This window comes from Salminus brasiliensis, chromosome 9 (assembly GCF_030463535.1).
Source record: "Salminus brasiliensis chromosome 9, fSalBra1.hap2, whole genome shotgun sequence".
Taxonomy (NCBI): domain Eukaryota; kingdom Metazoa; phylum Chordata; class Actinopteri; order Characiformes; family Bryconidae; genus Salminus; species Salminus brasiliensis.
This window is the reverse complement of record NC_132886.1, coordinates 468,263-488,448: the sequence shown is the minus strand read 5'-3', so window position 1 is coordinate 488,448 and position 20,186 is coordinate 468,263. Positions and strand designations below refer to the sequence as shown.

The following is a 20,186-nucleotide window of genomic DNA, read 5'->3' as shown; positions in this document are numbered from 1 at the left end:
CACTTTGTTAAAAATGCAAGCAAGACCAGAGCTTAAGGGCATGCATCTGATTTTAAAAGAGCAACCTGGCCCGTGTGAGGATCTAACTGACAACCTTCAGATTATGAGACTGACGCGCTACCTACTGCGCTAACGAGGCGCTCACCCCAGATGGGCAAAAAAATATCACTGCCTCATACAATTGCAGCCATCTCTACACTTTTGCGAGAACAGCTGGAAAGGAGTGTTTGGCTACTCGGCTAAGACAACAAAACCACCCACAGGTTAACTCAGCTTTGTCTGAATATGAACTGTTAAACGTTTCTTACTAGAAATACTGCTGAAAGAAAAGTGCAAAATTCACAACTTTGCGCAAATACAATGGAGCACTCATGTTTTCGGCTGTGTGAAAATCTAGGCAGCTTTACCCATGCTTGAACCTCTAGGGAGCCAATGAAAATCAAACAAGTTCCCAAATGGCAAAAAGTAATGAATGAAAAGGTTGCCGAGCCAGCCAGGAGTCGAACCTAGAATCTTCTGATCCGTAGTCAGACGCGTTATCCATTGCGCCACTGGCCCACTGCCGCAGGAAGAGGGATGGACTCTGGAGGACCTTCCCGCCTATGTCTCATGAAACTGATTCATTCAACTCCAAAGCCAAGTACAATCTCAACTTGTGTTGTGGTCTTCAGGATTCAGGTCTTCGGGGCAGTGGTGGCTCAGCGGTTAGAGCGCCGGGATATCGATAACAGGGTTGTGGGTTCGATTCCCGGGCTCGGCAAGCTGCCACTGTTGGGCCCTTGAGCAAGGCCCTTTACCCTCTCTGCTCCCCGGGCGCTGGAGTTGGCTGCCCACCGCTCTGGGTGTGTGTGTGTACTCACTGCCCCTAACACATGTGTGTGTGTGAGTGTGTGTTCACTACCAGATGGGTTAAATGCGGAGGACACATTTCGCTGTACAGTCCACGCTGTACAGTGACGAATACGTGCACCTTTACCTTTAGGATGTTCTCTGCTTTACTCAGCTCGTAAAAGCAGACACAAGAAGATTCCCATACTTGAGTCCAACTCTGCCCGCCTGGGTGAAAACCAGGAATACTAAACGCTAGACCGTATGGAACACTGAAGAGTAATGTATGGAAGGTGTGGGTCTAGTACATGTCCAGATCTGCTCTCGTTCAAGGTTGCCTTTTTTGAACAGAGAAACGTTTGCCCTGGCTAGTGTCATGACCAGCGGATGGAAGATGGTACCATTCATTTGGCCTATAAATTGGCATTTCCGACTCATAACTTTGCCTTGATATTTTGAATTCTTTGGAAAGTCCCGATGAAATGCAAATAGCAGAGACTAATTCAAAAGTCACCAGATAATGGGCGCCCCTGATCAAATCCCAAGGAAAAGATTAGACATGAATTCAAACGACTCTCTCCACATCCTAAGCACCAAACCTTGTACCCGTTCTACCCTAAAGGATTCCAAAGAAAAGCGTGCGATCAATAGCCAGCCGTACACTGAAAAGGCTTGCCGTGACCCGGATTCGAACCGGGGTTGCTGCGGCCACAACGCAGAGTACTAACCACTATACGATCACGGCTCCTCACCCGTCACAGACTGTAGCAATCAAACGGCATGTGGCCATTTCTACATCAGAGGACAAGTATCCATATGTTGCGGAAGAGTATTGTCTATATAATAATCAAAGCCCACGCTCTTATGGTCCAGTTTATTGTCTTTGTGGAAGAGTTGCACAGATGAGTGAAATGCAGGATCGGATACGTGTTGTCATGTTTCTGGCTTGTGTGATTAACTCTGCAAGGACCAGCATGAAGAACCAACACAGAGCTTGTAAAGGCAGAGAACGGAGCTTGCACACTTTGTTAAAAATGCAAGCAAGACCAGAGCTTAAGGGCATGCATCTGATTTTAAAAGAGCAACCTGCCCCGTGTGAGGATCGAACTCACGACCTTCAGATTATGAGACTGACGCGCTACCTACTGCGCTAACGAGGCACTCATCCCAGACGGGCAAAAAAATATCACTGCCTCATACAATTGCAGCCATCTCTACACTTTTGCGAGAACAGCTGGAAAGGAGTGTTTGGCTACTCGGCTAAGACAACAAAACCACCCACAGGTTAACTCAGCTTTGTCTGAATATGCACCGTTAAACGTTTCTTACTAGAAATACTGCTGAAAGAAAAGTGCAAAATTCACAACTTTGCGCAAATACAATGGAGCACTCATGTTTTCGGCTGTGTGAAAATCTAGGCAGCTTTACCCATGCTTGAACCTCTAGGGAGCCAATGAAAATCAAACAAGTTCCCAAATGGCAAAAAGTAATGAATGAAAAGGTTGCCGAGCCAGCCAGGAGTCGAACCTAGAATCTTCTGATCCGTAGTCAGACGCGTTATCCATTGCGCCACTGGCCCACTGCCGCAGGAAGAGGGATGGACTCTGGAGGACCTTCCCGCCTATGTCTCATGAAACTGATTCATTCAACTCCAAAGCCAAGTACAATCTCAACTTGTGTTGTGGTCTTCAGGATGTTCTCTGCTTTACTCAGCTCGTAAAAGCAGACACAAGAAGATTCCCATACTTGAGTCCAACTCTGCCCGCCTGGGTGAAAACCAGGAATACTAAACGCTAGACCGTATGGAACACTGAAGAGTAATGTATGGAAGGTGTGGGTCTAGTACATGTCCAGATCTGCTCTCGTTCAAGGTTGCCTTTTTTGAACAGAGAAACGTTTGCCCTGGCTAGTGTCATGACCAGCGGATGGAAGATGGTACCATTCATTTGGCCTATAAATTGGCATTTCCGACTCATAACTTTGCCTTGATATTTTGAATTCTTTGGAAAGTCCCGATGAAATGCAAATAGCAGAGACTAATTCAAAAGTCACCAGATAATGGGCGCCCCTGATCAAATCCCAAGGAAAAGATTAGACATGAATTCAAACGACTCTCTCCACATCCTAAGCACCAAACCTTGTACCCGTTCTACCCTAAAGGATTCCAAAGAAAAGCGTGCGATCAATAGCCAGCCGTACACTGAAAAGGCTTGCCGTGACCCGGATTCGAACCGGGGTTGCTGCGGCCACAACGCAGAGTACTAACCACTATACGATCACGGCTCCTCACCCGTCACAGACTGTAGCAATCAAACGGCATGTGGCCATTTCTACATCAGAGGACAAGTATCCATATGTTGCGGAAGAGCATTGTCTATATAATAATTAAAGCCCACGCTCTTATGGTCCAGTTTATTGTCTTTGTGGAAGAGTTGCACAGATGAGTGAAATGCAGGATCGGATACGTGTTGTCATGTTTCTGGCTTGTGTGATTAACTCTGCAAGGACCAGCATGAAGAACCAACACAGAGCTTGTGAAGGCAGAGAACGGAGCTTGCACACTTTGTTAAAAATGCAAGCAAGACCAGAGCTTAAGGGCATGCATCTGATTTTAAAAGAGCAACCTGGCCCGTGTGAGGATCTAACTGACAACCTTCAGATTATGAGACTGACGCGCTACCTACTGCGCTAACGAGGCGCTCACCCCAGATGGGCAAAAAAATATCACTGCCTCATACAATTGCAGCCATCTCTACACTTTTGCGAGAACAGCTGGAAAGGAGTGTTTGGCTACTCGGCTAAGACAACAAAACCACCCACAGGTTAACTCAGCTTTGTCTGAATATGAACTGTTAAACGTTTCTTACTAGAAATACTGCTGAAAGAAAAGTGCAAAATTCACAACTTTGCGCAAATACAATGGAGCACTCATGTTTTCGGCTGTGTGAAAATCTAGGCAGCTTTACCCATGCTTGAACCTCTAGGGAGCCAATGAAAATCAAACAAGTTCCCAAATGGCAAAAAGTAATGAATGAAAAGGTTGCCGAGCCAGCCAGGAGTCGAACCTAGAATCTTCTGATCCGTAGTCAGACGCGTTATCCATTGCGCCACTGGCCCACTGCCGCAGGAAGAGGGATGGACTCTGGAGGACCTTCCCGCCTATGTCTCATGAAACTGATTCATTCAACTCCAAAGCCAAGTACAATCTCAACTTGTGTTGTGGTCTTCAGGATTCAGGTCTTCGGGGCAGTGGTGGCTCAGCGGTTAGAGCGCCGGGATATCGATAACAGGGTTGTGGGTTCGATTCCCGGGCTCGGCAAGCTGCCACTGTTGGGCCCTTGAGCAAGGCCCTTTACCCTCTCTGCTCCCCGGGCGCTGGAGTTGGCTGCCCACCGCTCTGGGTGTGTGTGTGTACTCACTGCCCCTAACACATGTGTGTGTGTGAGTGTGTGTTCACTACCAGATGGGTTAAATGCGGAGGACACATTTCGCTGTACAGTCCACGCTGTACAGTGACGAATACGTGCACCTTTACCTTTAGGATGTTCTCTGCTTTACTCAGCTCGTAAAAGCAGACACAAGAAGATTCCCATACTTGAGTCCAACTCTGCCCGCCTGGGTGAAAACCAGGAATACTAAACGCTAGACCGTATGGAACACTGAAGAGTAATGTATGGAAGGTGTGGGTCTAGTACATGTCCAGATCTGCTCTCGTTCAAGGTTGCCTTTTTTGAACAGAGAAACGTTTGCCCTGGCTAGTGTCATGACCAGCGGATGGAAGATGGTACCATTCATTTGGCCTATAAATTGGCATTTCCGACTCATAACTTTGCCTTGATATTTTGAATTCTTTGGAAAGTCCCGATGAAATGCAAATAGCAGAGACTAATTCAAAAGTCACCAGATAATGGGCGCCCCTGATCAAATCCCAAGGAAAAGATTAGACATGAATTCAAACGACTCTCTCCACATCCTAAGCACCAAACCTTGTACCCGTTCTACCCTAAAGGATTCCAAAGAAAAGCGTGCGATCAATAGCCAGCCGTACACTGAAAAGGCTTGCCGTGACCCGGATTCGAACCGGGGTTGCTGCGGCCACAACGCAGAGTACTAACCACTATACGATCACGGCTCCTCACCCGTCACAGACTGTAGCAATCAAACGGCATGTGGCCATTTCTACATCAGAGGACAAGTATCCATATGTTGCGGAAGAGTATTGTCTATATAATAATCAAAGCCCACGCTCTTATGGTCCAGTTTATTGTCTTTGTGGAAGAGTTGCACAGATGAGTGAAATGCAGGATCGGATACGTGTTGTCATGTTTCTGGCTTGTGTGATTAACTCTGCAAGGACCAGCATGAAGAACCAACACAGAGCTTGTAAAGGCAGAGAACGGAGCTTGCACACTTTGTTAAAAATGCAAGCAAGACCAGAGCTTAAGGGCATGCATCTGATTTTAAAAGAGCAACCTGCCCCGTGTGAGGATCGAACTCACGACCTTCAGATTATGAGACTGACGCGCTACCTACTGCGCTAACGAGGCACTCATCCCAGACGGGCAAAAAAATATCACTGCCTCATACAATTGCAGCCATCTCTACACTTTTGCGAGAACAGCTGGAAAGGAGTGTTTGGCTACTCGGCTAAGACAACAAAACCACCCACAGGTTAACTCAGCTTTGTCTGAATATGCACCGTTAAACGTTTCTTACTAGAAATACTGCTGAAAGAAAAGTGCAAAATTCACAACTTTGCGCAAATACAATGGAGCACTCATGTTTTCGGCTGTGTGAAAATCTAGGCAGCTTTACCCATGCTTGAACCTCTAGGGAGCCAATGAAAATCAAACAAGTTCCCAAATGGCAAAAAGTAATGAATGAAAAGGTTGCCGAGCCAGCCAGGAGTCGAACCTAGAATCTTCTGATCCGTAGTCAGACGCGTTATCCATTGCGCCACTGGCCCACTGCCGCAGGAAGAGGGATGGACTCTGGAGGACCTTCCCGCCTATGTCTCATGAAACTGATTCATTCAACTCCAAAGCCAAGTACAATCTCAACTTGTGTTGTGGTCTTCAGGATGTTCTCTGCTTTACTCAGCTCGTAAAAGCAGACACAAGAAGATTCCCATACTTGAGTCCAACTCTGCCCGCCTGGGTGAAAACCAGGAATACTAAACGCTAGACCGTATGGAACACTGAAGAGTAATGTATGGAAGGTGTGGGTCTAGTACATGTCCAGATCTGCTCTCGTTCAAGGTTGCCTTTTTTGAACAGAGAAACGTTTGCCCTGGCTAGTGTCATGACCAGCGGATGGAAGATGGTACCATTCATTTGGCCTATAAATTGGCATTTCCGACTCATAACTTTGCCTTGATATTTTGAATTCTTTGGAAAGTCCCGATGAAATGCAAATAGCAGAGACTAATTCAAAAGTCACCAGATAATGGGCGCCCCTGATCAAATCCCAAGGAAAAGATTAGACATGAATTCAAACGACTCTCTCCACATCCTAAGCACCAAACCTTGTACCCGTTCTACCCTAAAGGATTCCAAAGAAAAGCGTGCGATCAATAGCCAGCCGTACACTGAAAAGGCTTGCCGTGACCCGGATTCGAACCGGGGTTGCTGCGGCCACAACGCAGAGTACTAACCACTATACGATCACGGCTCCTCACCCGTCACAGACTGTAGCAATCAAACGGCATGTGGCCATTTCTACATCAGAGGACAAGTATCCATATGTTGCGGAAGAGCATTGTCTATATAATAATTAAAGCCCACGCTCTTATGGTCCAGTTTATTGTCTTTGTGGAAGAGTTGCACAGATGAGTGAAATGCAGGATCGGATACGTGTTGTCATGTTTCTGGCTTGTGTGATTAACTCTGCAAGGACCAGCATGAAGAACCAACACAGAGCTTGTGAAGGCAGAGAACGGAGCTTGCACACTTTGTTAAAAATGCAAGCAAGACCAGAGCTTAAGGGCATGCATCTGATTTTAAAAGAGCAACCTGGCCCGTGTGAGGATCTAACTGACGACCTTCAGATTATGAGACTGACGCGCTACCTACTGCGCTAACGAGGCGCTCACCCCAGATGGGCAAAAAAATATCACTGCCTCATACAATTGCAGCCATCTCTACACTTTTGCGAGAACAGCTGGAAAGGAGTGTTTGGCTACTCGGCTAAGACAACAAAACCACCCACAGGTTAACTCAGCTTTGTCTGAATATGAACTGTTAAACGTTTCTTACTAGAAATACTGCTGAAAGAAAAGTGCAAAATTCACAACTTTGCGCAAATACAATGGAGCACTCATGTTTTCGGCTGTGTGAAAATCTAGGCAGCTTTACCCATGCTTGAACCTCTAGGGAGCCAATGAAAATCAAACAAGTTCCCAAATGGCAAAAAGTAATGAATGAAAAGGTTGCCGAGCCAGCCAGGAGTCGAACCTAGAATCTTCTGATCCGTAGTCAGACGCGTTATCCATTGCGCCACTGGCCCACTGCCGCAGGAAGAGGGATGGACTCTGGAGGACCTTCCCGCCTATGTCTCATGAAACTGATTCATTCAACTCCAAAGCCAAGTACAATCTCAACTTGTGTTGTGGTCTTCAGGATGTTCTCTGCTTTACTCAGCTCGTAAAAGCAGACACAAGAAGATTCCCATACTTGAGTCCAACTCTGCCCGCCTGGGTGAAAACCAGGAATACTAAACGCTAGACCGTATGGAACACTGAAGAGTAATGTATGGAAGGTGTGGGTCTAGTACATGTCCAGATCTGCTCTCGTTCAAGGTTGCCTTTTTTGAACAGAGAAACGTTTGCCCTGGCTAGTGTCATGACCAGCGGATGGAAGATGGTACCATTCATTTGGCCTATAAATTGGCATTTCCGACTCATAACTTTGCCTTGATATTTTGAATTCTTTGGAAAGTCCCGATGAAATGCAAATAGCAGAGACTAATTCAAAAGTCACCAGATAATGGGCGCCCCTGATCAAATCCCAAGGAAAAGATTAGACATGAATTCAAACGACTCTCTCCACATCCTAAGCACCAAACCTTGTACCCGTTCTACCCTAAAGGATTCCAAAGAAAAGCGTGCGATCAATAGCCAGCCGTACACTGAAAAGGCTTGCCGTGACCCGGATTCGAACCGGGGTTGCTGCGGCCACAACGCAGAGTACTAACCACTATACGATCACGGCTCCTCACCCGTCACAAACTGTAGCGATCAAACGGCGTGTGGCCATTTCTACATCAGAGGACAAGTATCCATATGTTGCGGAAGAGCATTGTCTATATAATAATCAAAGCCCACGCTCTTATGGTCCAGTTTATCGTCTTTGTGGAAGAGTTGCACAGATGAGTGAAATGCAGGATCGGATACGTGTTGTCATGTTTCTGGCTTGTGTGATTAACTCTGCAAGGACCAGCATGAAGAACCAACACAGAGCTTGTGAAGGCAGAGAACGGAGCTTGCACACTTTGTTAAAAATGCAAGCAAGACCAGAGCTTAAGGGCATGCATCTGATTTTAAAAGAGCAACCTGCCCCGTGTGAGGATCGAACTCACGACCTTCAGATTATGAGACAGACGCGCTACCTACTGCGCTAACGAGGCGCTCATCCCAGACGGGCAAAAAAATATCACTGCCTCATACAATTGCAGCCATCTCTACACTTTTGCGAGAACAGCTGGAAAGGAGTGTTTGGCTACTCGGCTAAGACAACAAAACCACCCACAGGTTAACTCAGCTTTGTCTGAATATGCACCGTTAAACGTTTCTTACTAGAAATACTGCTGAAAGAAAAGTGCAAAATTCACAACTTTGCGCAAATACAATGGAGCACTCATGTTTTCGGCTGTGTGAAAATCTAGGCAGCTTTACCCATGCTTGAACCTCTAGGGAGCCAATGAAAATCAAACAAGTTCCCAAATGGCAAAAAGTAATGAATGAAAAGGTTGCCGAGCCAGCCAGGAGTCGAACCTAGAATCTTCTGATCCGTAGTCAGACGCGTTATCCATTGCGCCACTGGCCCACTGCCGCAGGAAGAGGGATGGACTCTGGAGGACCTTCCCGCCTATGTCTCATGAAACTGATTCATTCAACTCCAAAGCCAAGTACAATCTCAACTTGTGTTGTGGTCTTCAGGATGTTCTCTGCTTTACTCAGCTCGTAAAAGCAGACACAAGAAGATTCCCATACTTGAGTCCAACTCTGCCCGCCTGGGTGAAAACCAGGAATACTAAACGCTAGACCGTATGGAACACTGAAGAGTAATGTATGGAAGGTGTGGGTCTAGTACATGTCCAGATCTGCTCTCGTTCAAGGTTGCCTTTTTTGAACAGAGAAACGTTTGCCCTGGCTAGTGTCATGACCAGCGGATGGAAGATGGTACCATTCATTTGGCCTATAAATTGGCATTTCCGACTCATAACTTTGCCTTGATATTTTGAATTCTTTGGAAAGTCCCGATGAAATGCAAATAGCAGAGACTAATTCAAAAGTCACCAGATAATGGGCGCCCCTGATCAAATCCCAAGGAAAAGATTAGACATGAATTCAAACGACTCTCTCCACATCCTAAGCACCAAACCTTGTACCCGTTCTACCCTAAAGGATTCCAAAGAAAAGCGTGCGATCAATAGCCAGCCGTACACTGAAAAGGCTTGCCGTGACCCGGATTCGAACCGGGGTTGCTGCGGCCACAACGCAGAGTACTAACCACTATACGATCACGGCTCCTCACCCGTCACAGACTGTAGCAATCAAACGGCATGTGGCCATTTCTACATCAGAGGACAAGTATCCATATGTTGCGAAAGAGCATTGTCTATATAATAATTAAAGCCCACGCTCTTATGGTCCAGTTTATTGTCTTTGTGGAAGAGTTGCACAGATGAGTGAAATGCAGGATCGGATACGTGTTGTCATGTTTCTGGCTTGTGTGATTAACTCTGCAAGGACCAGCATGAAGAACCAACACAGAGCTTGTGAAGGCAGAGAACGGAGCTTGCACACTTTGTTAAAAATGCAAGCAAGACCAGAGCTTAAGGGCATGCATCTGATTTTAAAAGAGCAACCTGCCCCGTGTGAGGATCGAACTCACGACCTTCAGATTATGAGACAGACGCGCTACCTACTGCGCTAACGAGGCACTCATCCCAGACGGGCAAAAAAATATCACTGCCTCATACAATTGCAGCCATCTCTACACTTTTGCGAGAACAGCTGGAAAGGAGTGTTTGGCTACTCGGCTAAGACAACAAAACCACCCACAGGTTAACTCAGCTTTGTCTGAATATGCACCGTTAAACGTTTCTTACTAGAAATACTGCTGAAAGAAAAGTGCAAAATTCACAACTTTGCGCAAATACAATGGAGCACTCATGTTTTCGGCTGTGTGAAAATCTAGGCAGCTTTACCCATGCTTGAACCTCTAGGGAGCCAATGAAAATCAAACAAGTTCCCAAATGGCAAAAAGTAATGAATGAAAAGGTTGCCGAGCCAGCCAGGAGTCGAACCTAGAATCTTCTGATCCGTAGTCAGACGCGTTATCCATTGCGCCACTGGCCCACTGCCGCAGGAAGAGGGATGGACTCTGGAGGACCTTCCCGCCTATGTCTCATGAAACTGATTCATTCAACTCCAAAGCCAAGTACAATCTCAACTTGTGTTGTGGTCTTCAGGATGTTCTCTGCTTTACTCAGCTCGTAAAAGCAGACACAAGAAGATTCCCATACTTGAGTCCAACTCTGCCCGCCTGGGTGAAAACCAGGAATACTAAACGCTAGACCGTATGGAACACTGAAGAGTAATGTATGGAAGGTGTGGGTCTAGTACATGTCCAGATCTGCTCTCGTTCAAGGTTGCCTTTTTTGAACAGAGAAACGTTTGCCCTGGCTAGTGTCATGACCAGCGGATGGAAGATGGTACCATTCATTTGGCCTATAAATTGGCATTTCCGACTCATAACTTTGCCTTGATATTTTGAATTCTTTGGAAAGTCCCGATGAAATGCAAATAGCAGAGACTAATTCAAAAGTCACCAGATAATGGGCGCCCCTGATCAAATCCCAAGGAAAAGATTAGACATGAATTCAAACGACTCTCTCCACATCCTAAGCACCAAACCTTGTACCCGTTCTACCCTAAAGGATTCCAAAGAAAAGCGTGCGATCAATAGCCAGCCGTACACTGAAAAGGCTTGCCGTGACCCGGATTCGAACCGGGGTTGCTGCGGCCACAACGCAGAGTACTAACCACTATACGATCACGGCTCCTCACCCGTCACAGACTGTAGCAATCAAACGGCATGTGGCCATTTCTACATCAGAGGACAAGTATCCATATGTTGCGGAAGAGTATTGTCTATATAATAATCAAAGCCCACGCTCTTATGGTCCAGTTTATTGTCTTTGTGGAAGAGTTGCACAGATGAGTGAAATGCAGGATCGGATACGTGTTGTCATGTTTCTGGCTTGTGTGATTAACTCTGCAAGGACCAGCATGAAGAACCAACACAGAGCTTGTAAAGGCAGAGAACGGAGCTTGCACACTTTGTTAAAAATGCAAGCAAGACCAGAGCTTAAGGGCATGCATCTGATTTTAAAAGAGCAACCTGCCCCGTGTGAGGATCGAACTCACGACCTTCAGATTATGAGACTGACGCGCTACCTACTGCGCTAACGAGGCACTCATCCCAGACGGGCAAAAAAATATCACTGCCTCATACAATTGCAGCCATCTCTACACTTTTGCGAGAACAGCTGGAAAGGAGTGTTTGGCTACTCGGCTAAGACAACAAAACCACCCACAGGTTAACTCAGCTTTGTCTGAATATGCACCGTTAAACGTTTCTTACTAGAAATACTGCTGAAAGAAAAGTGCAAAATTCACAACTTTGCGCAAATACAATGGAGCACTCATGTTTTCGGCTGTGTGAAAATCTAGGCAGCTTTACCCATGCTTGAACCTCTAGGGAGCCAATGAAAATCAAACAAGTTCCCAAATGGCAAAAAGTAATGAATGAAAAGGTTGCCGAGCCAGCCAGGAGTCGAACCTAGAATCTTCTGATCCGTAGTCAGACGCGTTATCCATTGCGCCACTGGCCCACTGCCGCAGGAAGAGGGATGGACTCTGGAGGACCTTCCCGCCTATGTCTCATGAAACTGATTCATTCAACTCCAAAGCCAAGTACAATCTCAACTTGTGTTGTGGTCTTCAGGATGTTCTCTGCTTTACTCAGCTCGTAAAAGCAGACACAAGAAGATTCCCATACTTGAGTCCAACTCTGCCCGCCTGGGTGAAAACCAGGAATACTAAACGCTAGACCGTATGGAACACTGAAGAGTAATGTATGGAAGGTGTGGGTCTAGTACATGTCCAGATCTGCTCTCGTTCAAGGTTGCCTTTTTTGAACAGAGAAACGTTTGCCCTGGCTAGTGTCATGACCAGCGGATGGAAGATGGTACCATTCATTTGGCCTATAAATTGGCATTTCCGACTCATAACTTTGCCTTGATATTTTGAATTCTTTGGAAAGTCCCGATGAAATGCAAATAGCAGAGACTAATTCAAAAGTCACCAGATAATGGGCGCCCCTGATCAAATCCCAAGGAAAAGATTAGACATGAATTCAAACGACTCTCTCCACATCCTAAGCACCAAACCTTGTACCCGTTCTACCCTAAAGGATTCCAAAGAAAAGCGTGCGATCAATAGCCAGCCGTACACTGAAAAGGCTTGCCGTGACCCGGATTCGAACCGGGGTTGCTGCGGCCACAACGCAGAGTACTAACCACTATACGATCACGGCTCCTCACCCGTCACAGACTGTAGCAATCAAACGGCATGTGGCCATTTCTACATCAGAGGACAAGTATCCATATGTTGCGGAAGAGCATTGTCTATATAATAATTAAAGCCCACGCTCTTATGGTCCAGTTTATTGTCTTTGTGGAAGAGTTGCACAGATGAGTGAAATGCAGGATCGGATACGTGTTGTCATGTTTCTGGCTTGTGTGATTAACTCTGCAAGGACCAGCATGAAGAACCAACACAGAGCTTGTGAAGGCAGAGAACGGAGCTTGCACACTTTGTTAAAAATGCAAGCAAGACCAGAGCTTAAGGGCATGCATCTGATTTTAAAAGAGCAACCTGCCCCGTGTGAGGATCTAACTGACGACCTTCAGATTATGAGACTGACGCGCTACCTACTGCGCTAACGAGGCGCTCACCCCAGATGGGCAAAAAAATATCACTGCCTCATACAATTGCAGCCATCTCTACACTTTTGCGAGAACAGCTGGAAAGGAGTGTTTGGCTACTCGGCTAAGACAACAAAACCACCCACAGGTTAACTCAGCTTTGTCTGAATATGCACCGTTAAACGTTTCTTACTAGAAATACTGCTGAAAGAAAAGTGCAAAATTCACAACTTTGCGCAAATACAATGGAGCACTCATGTTTTCGGCTGTGTGAAAATCTAGGCAGCTTTACCCATGCTTGAACCTCTAGGGAGCCAATGAAAATCAAACAAGTTCCCAAATGGCAAAAAGTAATGAATGAAAAGGTTGCCGAGCCAGCCAGGAGTCGAACCTAGAATCTTCTGATCCGTAGTCAGACGCGTTATCCATTGCGCCACTGGCCCACTGCCGCAGGAAGAGGGATGGACTCTGGAGGACCTTCCCGCCTATGTCTCATGAAACTGATTCATTCAACTCCAAAGCCAAGTACAATCTCAACTTGTGTTGTGGTCTTCAGGATGTTCTCTGCTTTACTCAGCTCGTAAAAGCAGACACAAGAAGATTCCCATACTTGAGTCCAACTCTGCCCGCCTGGGTGAAAACCAGGAATACTAAACGCTAGACCGTATGGAACACTGAAGAGTAATGTATGGAAGGTGTGGGTCTAGTACATGTCCAGATCTGCTCTCGTTCAAGGTTGCCTTTTTTGAACAGAGAAACGTTTGCCCTGGCTAGTGTCATGACCAGCGGATGGAAGATGGTACCATTCATTTGGCCTATAAATTGGCATTTCCGACTCATAACTTTGCCTTGATATTTTGAATTCTTTGGAAAGTCCCGATGAAATGCAAATAGCAGAGACTAATTCAAAAGTCACCAGATAATGGGCGCCCCTGATCAAATCCCAAGGAAAAGATTAGACATGAATTCAAACGACTCTCTCCACATCCTAAGCACCAAACCTTGTACCCGTTCTACCCTAAAGGATTCCAAAGAAAAGCGTGCGATCAATAGCCAGCCGTACACTGAAAAGGCTTGCCGTGACCCGGATTCGAACCGGGGTTGCTGCGGCCACAACGCAGAGTACTAACCACTATACGATCACGGCTCCTCACCCGTCACAAACTGTAGCGATCAAACGGCGTGTGGCCATTTCTACATCAGAGGACAAGTATCCATATGTTGCGGAAGAGCATTGTCTATATAATAATCAAAGCCCACGCTCTTATGGTCCAGTTTATCGTCTTTGTGGAAGAGTTGCACAGATGAGTGAAATGCAGGATCGGATACGTGTTGTCATGTTTCTGGCTTGTGTGATTAACTCTGCAAGGACCAGCATGAAGAACCAACACAGAGCTTGTGAAGGCAGAGAACGGAGCTTGCACACTTTGTTAAAAATGCAAGCAAGACCAGAGCTTAAGGGCATGCATCTGATTTTAAAAGAGCAACCTGCCCCGTGTGAGGATCGAACTCACGACCTTCAGAATATGAGACAGACGCGCTACCTACTGCGCTAACGAGGCACTCATCCCAGACGGGCAAAAAAATATCACTGCCTCATACAATTGCAGCCATCTCTACACTTTTGCGAGAACAGCTGGAAAGGAGTGTTTGGCTACTCGGCTAAGACAACAAAACCACCCACAGGTTAACTCAGCTTTGTCTGAATATGCACCGTTAAACGTTTCTTACTAGAAATACTGCTGAAAGAAAAGTGCAAAATTCACAACTTTGCGCAAATACAATGGAGCACTCATGTTTTCGGCTGTGTGAAAATCTAGGCAGCTTTACCCATGCTTGAACCTCTAGGGAGCCAATGAAAATCAAACAAGTTCCCAAATGGCAAAAAGTAATGAATGAAAAGGTTGCCGAGCCAGCCAGGAGTCGAACCTAGAATCTTCTGATCCGTAGTCAGACGCGTTATCCATTGCGCCACTGGCCCACTGCCGCAGGAAGAGGGATGGACTCTGGAGGACCTTCCCGCCTATGTCTCATGAAACTGATTCATTCAACTCCAAAGCCAAGTACAATCTCAACTTGTGTTGTGGTCTTCAGGATGTTCTCTGCTTTACTCAGCTCGTAAAAGCAGACACAAGAAGATTCCCATACTTGAGTCCAACTCTGCCCGCCTGGGTGAAAACCAGGAATACTAAACGCTAGACCGTATGGAACACTGAAGAGTAATGTATGGAAGGTGTGGGTCTAGTACATGTCCAGATCTGCTCTCGTTCAAGGTTGCCTTTTTTGAACAGAGAAACGTTTGCCCTGGCTAGTGTCATGACCAGCGGATGGAAGATGGTACCATTCATTTGGCCTATAAATTGGCATTTCCGACTCATAACTTTGCCTTGATATTTTGAATTCTTTGGAAAGTCCCGATGAAATGCAAATAGCAGAGACTAATTCAAAAGTCACCAGATAATGGGCGCCCCTGATCAAATCCCAAGGAAAAGATTAGACATGAATTCAAACGACTCTCTCCACATCCTAAGCACCAAACCTTGTACCCGTTCTACCCTAAAGGATTCCAAAGAAAAGCGTGCGATCAATAGCCAGCCGTACACTGAAAAGGCTTGCCGTGACCCGGATTCGAACCGGGGTTGCTGCGGCCACAACGCAGAGTACTAACCACTATACGATCACGGCTCCTCACCCGTCACAAACTGTAGCGATCAAACGGCGTGTGGCCATTTCTACATCAGAGGACAAGTATCCATATGTTGCGGAAGAGCATTGTCTATATAATAATCAAAGCCCACGCTCTTATGGTCCAGTTTATCGTCTTTGTGGAAGAGTTGCACAGATGAGTGAAATGCAGGATCGGATACGTGTTGTCATGTTTCTGGCTTGTGTGATTAACTCTGCAAGGACCAGCATGAAGAACCAACACAGAGCTTGTGAAAGCAGAGAACGGAGCTTGCACACTTTGTTAAAAATGCAAGCAAGACCAGAGCTTAAGGGCATGCATCTGATTTTAAAAGAGCAACCTGGCCCGTGTGAGGATCGAACTCACGACCTTCAGATTATGAGACAGACGCGCTACCTACTGCGCTAACGAGGCACTCATCCCAGACGGGCAAAAAAATATCACTGCCTCATACAATTGCAGCCATCTCTACACTTTTGCGAGAACAGCTGGAAAGGAGTGTTTGGCTACTCGGCTAAGACAACAAAACCACCCACAGGTTAACTCAGCTTTGTCTGAATATGCACCGTTAAACGTTTCTTACTAGAAATACTGCTGAAAGAAAAGTGCAAAATTCACAACTTTGCGCAAATACAATGGAGCACTCATGTTTTCGGCTGTGTGAAAATCTAGGCAGCTTTACCCATGCTTGAACCTCTAGGGAGCCAATGAAAATCAAACAAGTTCCCAAATGGCAAAAAGTAATGAATGAAAAGGTTGCCGAGCCAGCCAGGAGTCGAACCTAGAATCTTCTGATCCGTAGTCAGACGCGTTATCCATTGCGCCACTGGCCCACTGCCACAGGAAGAGGGATGGACTCTGGAGGACCTTCCCGCCTATGTCTCATGAAACTGATTCATTCAACTCCAAAGCCAAGTACAATCTCAACTTGTGTTGTGGTCTTCAGGATGTTCTCTGCTTTACTCAGCTCGTAAAAGCAGACACAAGAAGATTCCCATACTTGAGTCCAACTCTGCCCGCCTGGGTGAAAACCAGGAATACTAAACGCTAGACCGTATGGAACACTGAAGAGTAATGTATGGAAGGTGTGGGTCTAGTACATGTCCAGATCTGCTCTCGTTCAAGGTTGCCTTTTTTGAACAGAGAAACGTTTGCCCTGGCTAGTGTCATGACCAGCGGATGGAAGATGGTACCATTCATTTGGCCTATAAATTGGCATTTCCGACTCATAACTTTGCCTTGATATTTTGAATTCTTTGGAAAGTCCCGATGAAATGCAAATAGCAGAGACTAATTCAAAAGTCACCAGATAATGGGCGCCCCTGATCAAATCCCAAGGAAAAGATTAGACATGAATTCAAACGACTCTCTCCACATCCTAAGCACCAAACCTTGTACCCGTTCTACCCTAAAGGATTCCAAAGAAAAGCGTGCGATCAATAGCCAGCCGTACACTGAAAAGGCTTGCCGTGACCCGGATTCGAACCGGGGTTGCTGCGGCCACAACGCAGAGTACTAACCACTATACGATCACGGCTCCTCACCCGTCACAGACTGTAGCAATCAAACGGCATGTGGCCATTTCTACATCAGAGGACAAGTATCCATATGTTGCGAAAGAGCATTGTCTATATAATAATTAAAGCCCACGCTCTTATGGTCCAGTTTATTGTCTTTGTGGAAGAGTTGCACAGATGAGTGAAATGCAGGATCGGATACGTGTTGTCATGTTTCTGGCTTGTGTGATTAACTCTGCAAGGACCAGCATGAAGAACCAACACAGAGCTTGTGAAGGCAGAGAACGGAGCTTGCACACTTTGTTAAAAATGCAAGCAAGACCAGAGCTTAAGGGCATGCATCTGATTTTAAAAGAGCAACCTGGCCCGTGTGAGGATCTAACTCACGACCTTCAGATTATGAGACTGACGCGCTACCTACTGCGCTAACGAGGCGCTCACCCAAGACGGGCAAAAAAATATCACTGCCTCATACAATTGCAGCCATCTCTACACTTTTGCGAGAACAGCTGGAAAGGAGTGTTTGGCTACTCGGCTAAGACAACAAAACCACCCACAGGTTAACTCAGCTTTGTCTGAATATGCACCGTTAAACGTTTCTTACTAGAAATACTGCTGAAAGAAAAGTGCAAAATTCACAACTTTGCGCAAATACAATGGAGCACTCATGTTTTCGGCTGTGTGAAAATCTAGGCAGCTTTACCCATGCTTGAACCTCTAGGGAGCCAATGAAAATCAAACAAGTTCCCAAATGGCAAAAAGTAATGAATGAAAAGGTTGCCGAGCCAGCCAGGAGTCGAACCTAGAATCTTCTGATCCGTAGTCAGACGCGTTATCCATTGCGCCACTGGCCCACTGCCGCAGGAAGAGGGATGGACTCTGGAGGACCTTCCCGCCTATGTCTCATGAAACTGATTCATTCAACTCCAAAGCCAAGTACAATCTCAACTTGTGTTGTGGTCTTCAGGATGTTCTCTGCTTTACTCAGCTCGTAAAAGCAGACACAAGAAGATTCCCATACTTGAGTCCAACTCTGCCCGCCTGGGTGAAAACCAGGAATACTAAACGCTAGACCGTATGGAACACTGAAGAGTAATGTATGGAAGGTGTGGGTCTAGTACATGTCCAGATCTGCTCTCGTTCAAGGTTGCCTTTTTTGAACAGAGAAACGTTTGCCCTGGCTAGTGTCATGACCAGCGGATGGAAGATGGTACCATTCATTTGGCCTATAAATTGGCATTTCCGACTCATAACTTTGCCTTGATATTTTGAATTCTTTGGAAAGTCCCGATGAAATGCAAATAGCAGAGACTAATTCAAAAGTCACCAGATAATGGGCGCCCCTGATCAAATCCCAAGGAAAAGATTAGACATGAATTCAAACGACTCTCTCCACATCCTAAGCACCAAACCTTGTACCCGTTCTACCCTAAAGGATTCCAAAGAAAAGCGTGCGATCAATAGCCAGCCGTACACTGAAAAGGCTTGCCGTGACCCGGATTCGAACCGGGGTTGCTGCGGCCACAACGCAGAGTACTAACCACTATACGATCACGGCTCCTCACCCGTCACAGACTGTAGCAATCAAACGGCATGTGGCCATTTCTACATCAGAGGACAAGTATCCATATGTTGCGGAAGAGTATTGTCTATATAATAATCAAAGCCCACGCTCTTATGGTCCAGTTTATCGTCTTTGTGGAAGAGTTGCACAGATGAGTGAAATGCAGGATCGGATACGTGTTGTCATGTTTCTGGCTTGTGTGATTAACTCTGCAAGGACCAGCATGAAGAACCAACACAGAGCTTGTGAAGGCAGAGAACGGAGCTTGCACACTTTGTTAAAAATGCAAGCAAGACCAGAGCTTAAGGGCATGCATCTGATTTTAAAAGAGCAACCTGCCTCGTGTGAGGATCGAACTCACGACCTTCAGATTATGAGACTGACGCGCTACCTACTGCGCTAACGAGGCACTCATCCCAGACGGGCAAAAAAATATCACTGCCTCATACAATTGCAGCCATCTCTACACTTTTGCGAGAACAGCTGGAAAGGAGTGTTTGGCTACTCGGCTAAGACAACAAAACCACCCACAGGTTAACTCAGCTTTGTCTGAATATGCACCGTTAAACGTTTCTTACTAGAAATACTGCTGAAAGAAAAGTGCAAAATTCACAACTTTGCGCAAATACAATGGAGCACTCATGTTTTCGGCTGTGTGAAAATCTAGGCAGCTTTACCCATGCTTGAACCTCTAGGGAGCCAATGAAAATCAAACAAGTTCCCAAATGGCAAAAAGTAATGAATGAAAAGGTTGCCGAGCCAGCCAGGAGTCGAACCTAGAATCTTCTGATCCGTAGTCAGACGCGTTATCCATTGCGCCACTGGCCCACTGCCGCAGGAAGAGGGATGGACTCTGGAGGACCTTCCCGCCTATGTCTCATGAAACTGATTCATTCAACTCCAAAGCCAAGTACAATCTCAACTTGTGTTGTGGTCTTCAGGATGTTCTCTGCTTTACTCAGCTCGTAAAAGCAGACACAAGAAGATTCCCATACTTGAGTCCAACTCTGCCCGCCTGGGTGAAAACCAGGAATACTAAACGCTAGACCGTATGGAACACTGAAGAGTAATGTATGGAAGGTGTGGGTCTAGTACATGTCCAGATCTGCTCTCGTTCAAGGTTGCCTTTTTTGAACAGAGAAACGTTTGCCCTGGCTAGTGTCATGACCAGCGGATGGAAGATGGTACCATTCATTTGGCCTATAAATTGGCATTTCCGACTCATAACTTTGCCTTGATATTTTGAATTCTTTGGAAAGTCCCGATGAAATGCAAATAGCAGAGACTAATTCAAAAGTCACCAGATAATGGGCGCCCCTGATCAAATCCCAAGGAAAAGATTAGACATGAATTCAAACGACTCTCTCCACATCCTAAG

General features: G+C 46.0%; 35 non-coding genes across 35 annotated transcripts; all 35 read right to left on the bottom strand.

The window, feature by feature from the left end:
• Nucleotides 1–485: 485 nt before the first annotated feature.
• On the bottom strand, nucleotides 486–558 carry trnar-acg (transfer RNA arginine (anticodon ACG)). Its single transcript has one exon. It is a non-coding gene; the product is annotated as a tRNA-Arg (tRNA).
• Nucleotides 559–1,501: 943 nt separating this feature from the next.
• On the bottom strand, nucleotides 1,502–1,573 carry trnah-gug (transfer RNA histidin (anticodon GUG)). The gene has a single exon. It is a non-coding gene; the product is annotated as a tRNA-His (tRNA).
• Nucleotides 1,574–1,915: 342 nt separating this feature from the next.
• Nucleotides 1,916–1,988, bottom strand: trnam-cau (transfer RNA methionine (anticodon CAU)). Its single transcript has one exon. It is a non-coding gene; the product is annotated as a tRNA-Met (tRNA).
• A 346-nt stretch (nucleotides 1,989–2,334) lies between these two features.
• On the bottom strand, nucleotides 2,335–2,407 carry trnar-acg (transfer RNA arginine (anticodon ACG)). The gene has a single exon. It is a non-coding gene; the product is annotated as a tRNA-Arg (tRNA).
• A 632-nt stretch (nucleotides 2,408–3,039) lies between these two features.
• Nucleotides 3,040–3,111, bottom strand: trnah-gug (transfer RNA histidin (anticodon GUG)). The gene has a single exon. It is a non-coding gene; the product is annotated as a tRNA-His (tRNA).
• A 761-nt stretch (nucleotides 3,112–3,872) lies between these two features.
• trnar-acg (transfer RNA arginine (anticodon ACG)) lies at nucleotides 3,873–3,945 on the bottom strand. The gene has a single exon. It is a non-coding gene; the product is annotated as a tRNA-Arg (tRNA).
• Nucleotides 3,946–4,888: 943 nt separating this feature from the next.
• trnah-gug (transfer RNA histidin (anticodon GUG)) lies at nucleotides 4,889–4,960 on the bottom strand. The gene has a single exon. It is a non-coding gene; the product is annotated as a tRNA-His (tRNA).
• A 342-nt stretch (nucleotides 4,961–5,302) lies between these two features.
• On the bottom strand, nucleotides 5,303–5,375 carry trnam-cau (transfer RNA methionine (anticodon CAU)). The gene has a single exon. It is a non-coding gene; the product is annotated as a tRNA-Met (tRNA).
• A 346-nt stretch (nucleotides 5,376–5,721) lies between these two features.
• Nucleotides 5,722–5,794, bottom strand: trnar-acg (transfer RNA arginine (anticodon ACG)). Its single transcript has one exon. It is a non-coding gene; the product is annotated as a tRNA-Arg (tRNA).
• Nucleotides 5,795–6,426: 632 nt separating this feature from the next.
• Nucleotides 6,427–6,498, bottom strand: trnah-gug (transfer RNA histidin (anticodon GUG)). The gene has a single exon. It is a non-coding gene; the product is annotated as a tRNA-His (tRNA).
• Nucleotides 6,499–7,259: 761 nt separating this feature from the next.
• trnar-acg (transfer RNA arginine (anticodon ACG)) lies at nucleotides 7,260–7,332 on the bottom strand. Its single transcript has one exon. It is a non-coding gene; the product is annotated as a tRNA-Arg (tRNA).
• A 632-nt stretch (nucleotides 7,333–7,964) lies between these two features.
• On the bottom strand, nucleotides 7,965–8,036 carry trnah-gug (transfer RNA histidin (anticodon GUG)). Its single transcript has one exon. It is a non-coding gene; the product is annotated as a tRNA-His (tRNA).
• Nucleotides 8,037–8,378: 342 nt separating this feature from the next.
• Nucleotides 8,379–8,451, bottom strand: trnam-cau (transfer RNA methionine (anticodon CAU)). Its single transcript has one exon. It is a non-coding gene; the product is annotated as a tRNA-Met (tRNA).
• Nucleotides 8,452–8,797: 346 nt separating this feature from the next.
• On the bottom strand, nucleotides 8,798–8,870 carry trnar-acg (transfer RNA arginine (anticodon ACG)). The gene has a single exon. It is a non-coding gene; the product is annotated as a tRNA-Arg (tRNA).
• A 632-nt stretch (nucleotides 8,871–9,502) lies between these two features.
• On the bottom strand, nucleotides 9,503–9,574 carry trnah-gug (transfer RNA histidin (anticodon GUG)). The gene has a single exon. It is a non-coding gene; the product is annotated as a tRNA-His (tRNA).
• A 342-nt stretch (nucleotides 9,575–9,916) lies between these two features.
• Nucleotides 9,917–9,989, bottom strand: trnam-cau (transfer RNA methionine (anticodon CAU)). The gene has a single exon. It is a non-coding gene; the product is annotated as a tRNA-Met (tRNA).
• Nucleotides 9,990–10,335: 346 nt separating this feature from the next.
• trnar-acg (transfer RNA arginine (anticodon ACG)) lies at nucleotides 10,336–10,408 on the bottom strand. Its single transcript has one exon. It is a non-coding gene; the product is annotated as a tRNA-Arg (tRNA).
• Nucleotides 10,409–11,040: 632 nt separating this feature from the next.
• On the bottom strand, nucleotides 11,041–11,112 carry trnah-gug (transfer RNA histidin (anticodon GUG)). The gene has a single exon. It is a non-coding gene; the product is annotated as a tRNA-His (tRNA).
• Nucleotides 11,113–11,454: 342 nt separating this feature from the next.
• On the bottom strand, nucleotides 11,455–11,527 carry trnam-cau (transfer RNA methionine (anticodon CAU)). Its single transcript has one exon. It is a non-coding gene; the product is annotated as a tRNA-Met (tRNA).
• A 346-nt stretch (nucleotides 11,528–11,873) lies between these two features.
• trnar-acg (transfer RNA arginine (anticodon ACG)) lies at nucleotides 11,874–11,946 on the bottom strand. Its single transcript has one exon. It is a non-coding gene; the product is annotated as a tRNA-Arg (tRNA).
• Nucleotides 11,947–12,578: 632 nt separating this feature from the next.
• Nucleotides 12,579–12,650, bottom strand: trnah-gug (transfer RNA histidin (anticodon GUG)). Its single transcript has one exon. It is a non-coding gene; the product is annotated as a tRNA-His (tRNA).
• Nucleotides 12,651–12,992: 342 nt separating this feature from the next.
• trnam-cau (transfer RNA methionine (anticodon CAU)) lies at nucleotides 12,993–13,065 on the bottom strand. Its single transcript has one exon. It is a non-coding gene; the product is annotated as a tRNA-Met (tRNA).
• Nucleotides 13,066–13,411: 346 nt separating this feature from the next.
• Nucleotides 13,412–13,484, bottom strand: trnar-acg (transfer RNA arginine (anticodon ACG)). Its single transcript has one exon. It is a non-coding gene; the product is annotated as a tRNA-Arg (tRNA).
• A 632-nt stretch (nucleotides 13,485–14,116) lies between these two features.
• Nucleotides 14,117–14,188, bottom strand: trnah-gug (transfer RNA histidin (anticodon GUG)). Its single transcript has one exon. It is a non-coding gene; the product is annotated as a tRNA-His (tRNA).
• Nucleotides 14,189–14,530: 342 nt separating this feature from the next.
• On the bottom strand, nucleotides 14,531–14,603 carry trnam-cau (transfer RNA methionine (anticodon CAU)). The gene has a single exon. It is a non-coding gene; the product is annotated as a tRNA-Met (tRNA).
• A 346-nt stretch (nucleotides 14,604–14,949) lies between these two features.
• trnar-acg (transfer RNA arginine (anticodon ACG)) lies at nucleotides 14,950–15,022 on the bottom strand. The gene has a single exon. It is a non-coding gene; the product is annotated as a tRNA-Arg (tRNA).
• Nucleotides 15,023–15,654: 632 nt separating this feature from the next.
• trnah-gug (transfer RNA histidin (anticodon GUG)) lies at nucleotides 15,655–15,726 on the bottom strand. The gene has a single exon. It is a non-coding gene; the product is annotated as a tRNA-His (tRNA).
• Nucleotides 15,727–16,068: 342 nt separating this feature from the next.
• Nucleotides 16,069–16,141, bottom strand: trnam-cau (transfer RNA methionine (anticodon CAU)). Its single transcript has one exon. It is a non-coding gene; the product is annotated as a tRNA-Met (tRNA).
• A 346-nt stretch (nucleotides 16,142–16,487) lies between these two features.
• Nucleotides 16,488–16,560, bottom strand: trnar-acg (transfer RNA arginine (anticodon ACG)). The gene has a single exon. It is a non-coding gene; the product is annotated as a tRNA-Arg (tRNA).
• A 632-nt stretch (nucleotides 16,561–17,192) lies between these two features.
• Nucleotides 17,193–17,264, bottom strand: trnah-gug (transfer RNA histidin (anticodon GUG)). The gene has a single exon. It is a non-coding gene; the product is annotated as a tRNA-His (tRNA).
• Nucleotides 17,265–17,606: 342 nt separating this feature from the next.
• Nucleotides 17,607–17,679, bottom strand: trnam-cau (transfer RNA methionine (anticodon CAU)). Its single transcript has one exon. It is a non-coding gene; the product is annotated as a tRNA-Met (tRNA).
• A 346-nt stretch (nucleotides 17,680–18,025) lies between these two features.
• Nucleotides 18,026–18,098, bottom strand: trnar-acg (transfer RNA arginine (anticodon ACG)). Its single transcript has one exon. It is a non-coding gene; the product is annotated as a tRNA-Arg (tRNA).
• Nucleotides 18,099–18,730: 632 nt separating this feature from the next.
• Nucleotides 18,731–18,802, bottom strand: trnah-gug (transfer RNA histidin (anticodon GUG)). The gene has a single exon. It is a non-coding gene; the product is annotated as a tRNA-His (tRNA).
• Nucleotides 18,803–19,144: 342 nt separating this feature from the next.
• trnam-cau (transfer RNA methionine (anticodon CAU)) lies at nucleotides 19,145–19,217 on the bottom strand. The gene has a single exon. It is a non-coding gene; the product is annotated as a tRNA-Met (tRNA).
• A 346-nt stretch (nucleotides 19,218–19,563) lies between these two features.
• Nucleotides 19,564–19,636, bottom strand: trnar-acg (transfer RNA arginine (anticodon ACG)). Its single transcript has one exon. It is a non-coding gene; the product is annotated as a tRNA-Arg (tRNA).
• Nucleotides 19,637–20,186: the final 550 nt, after the last annotated feature.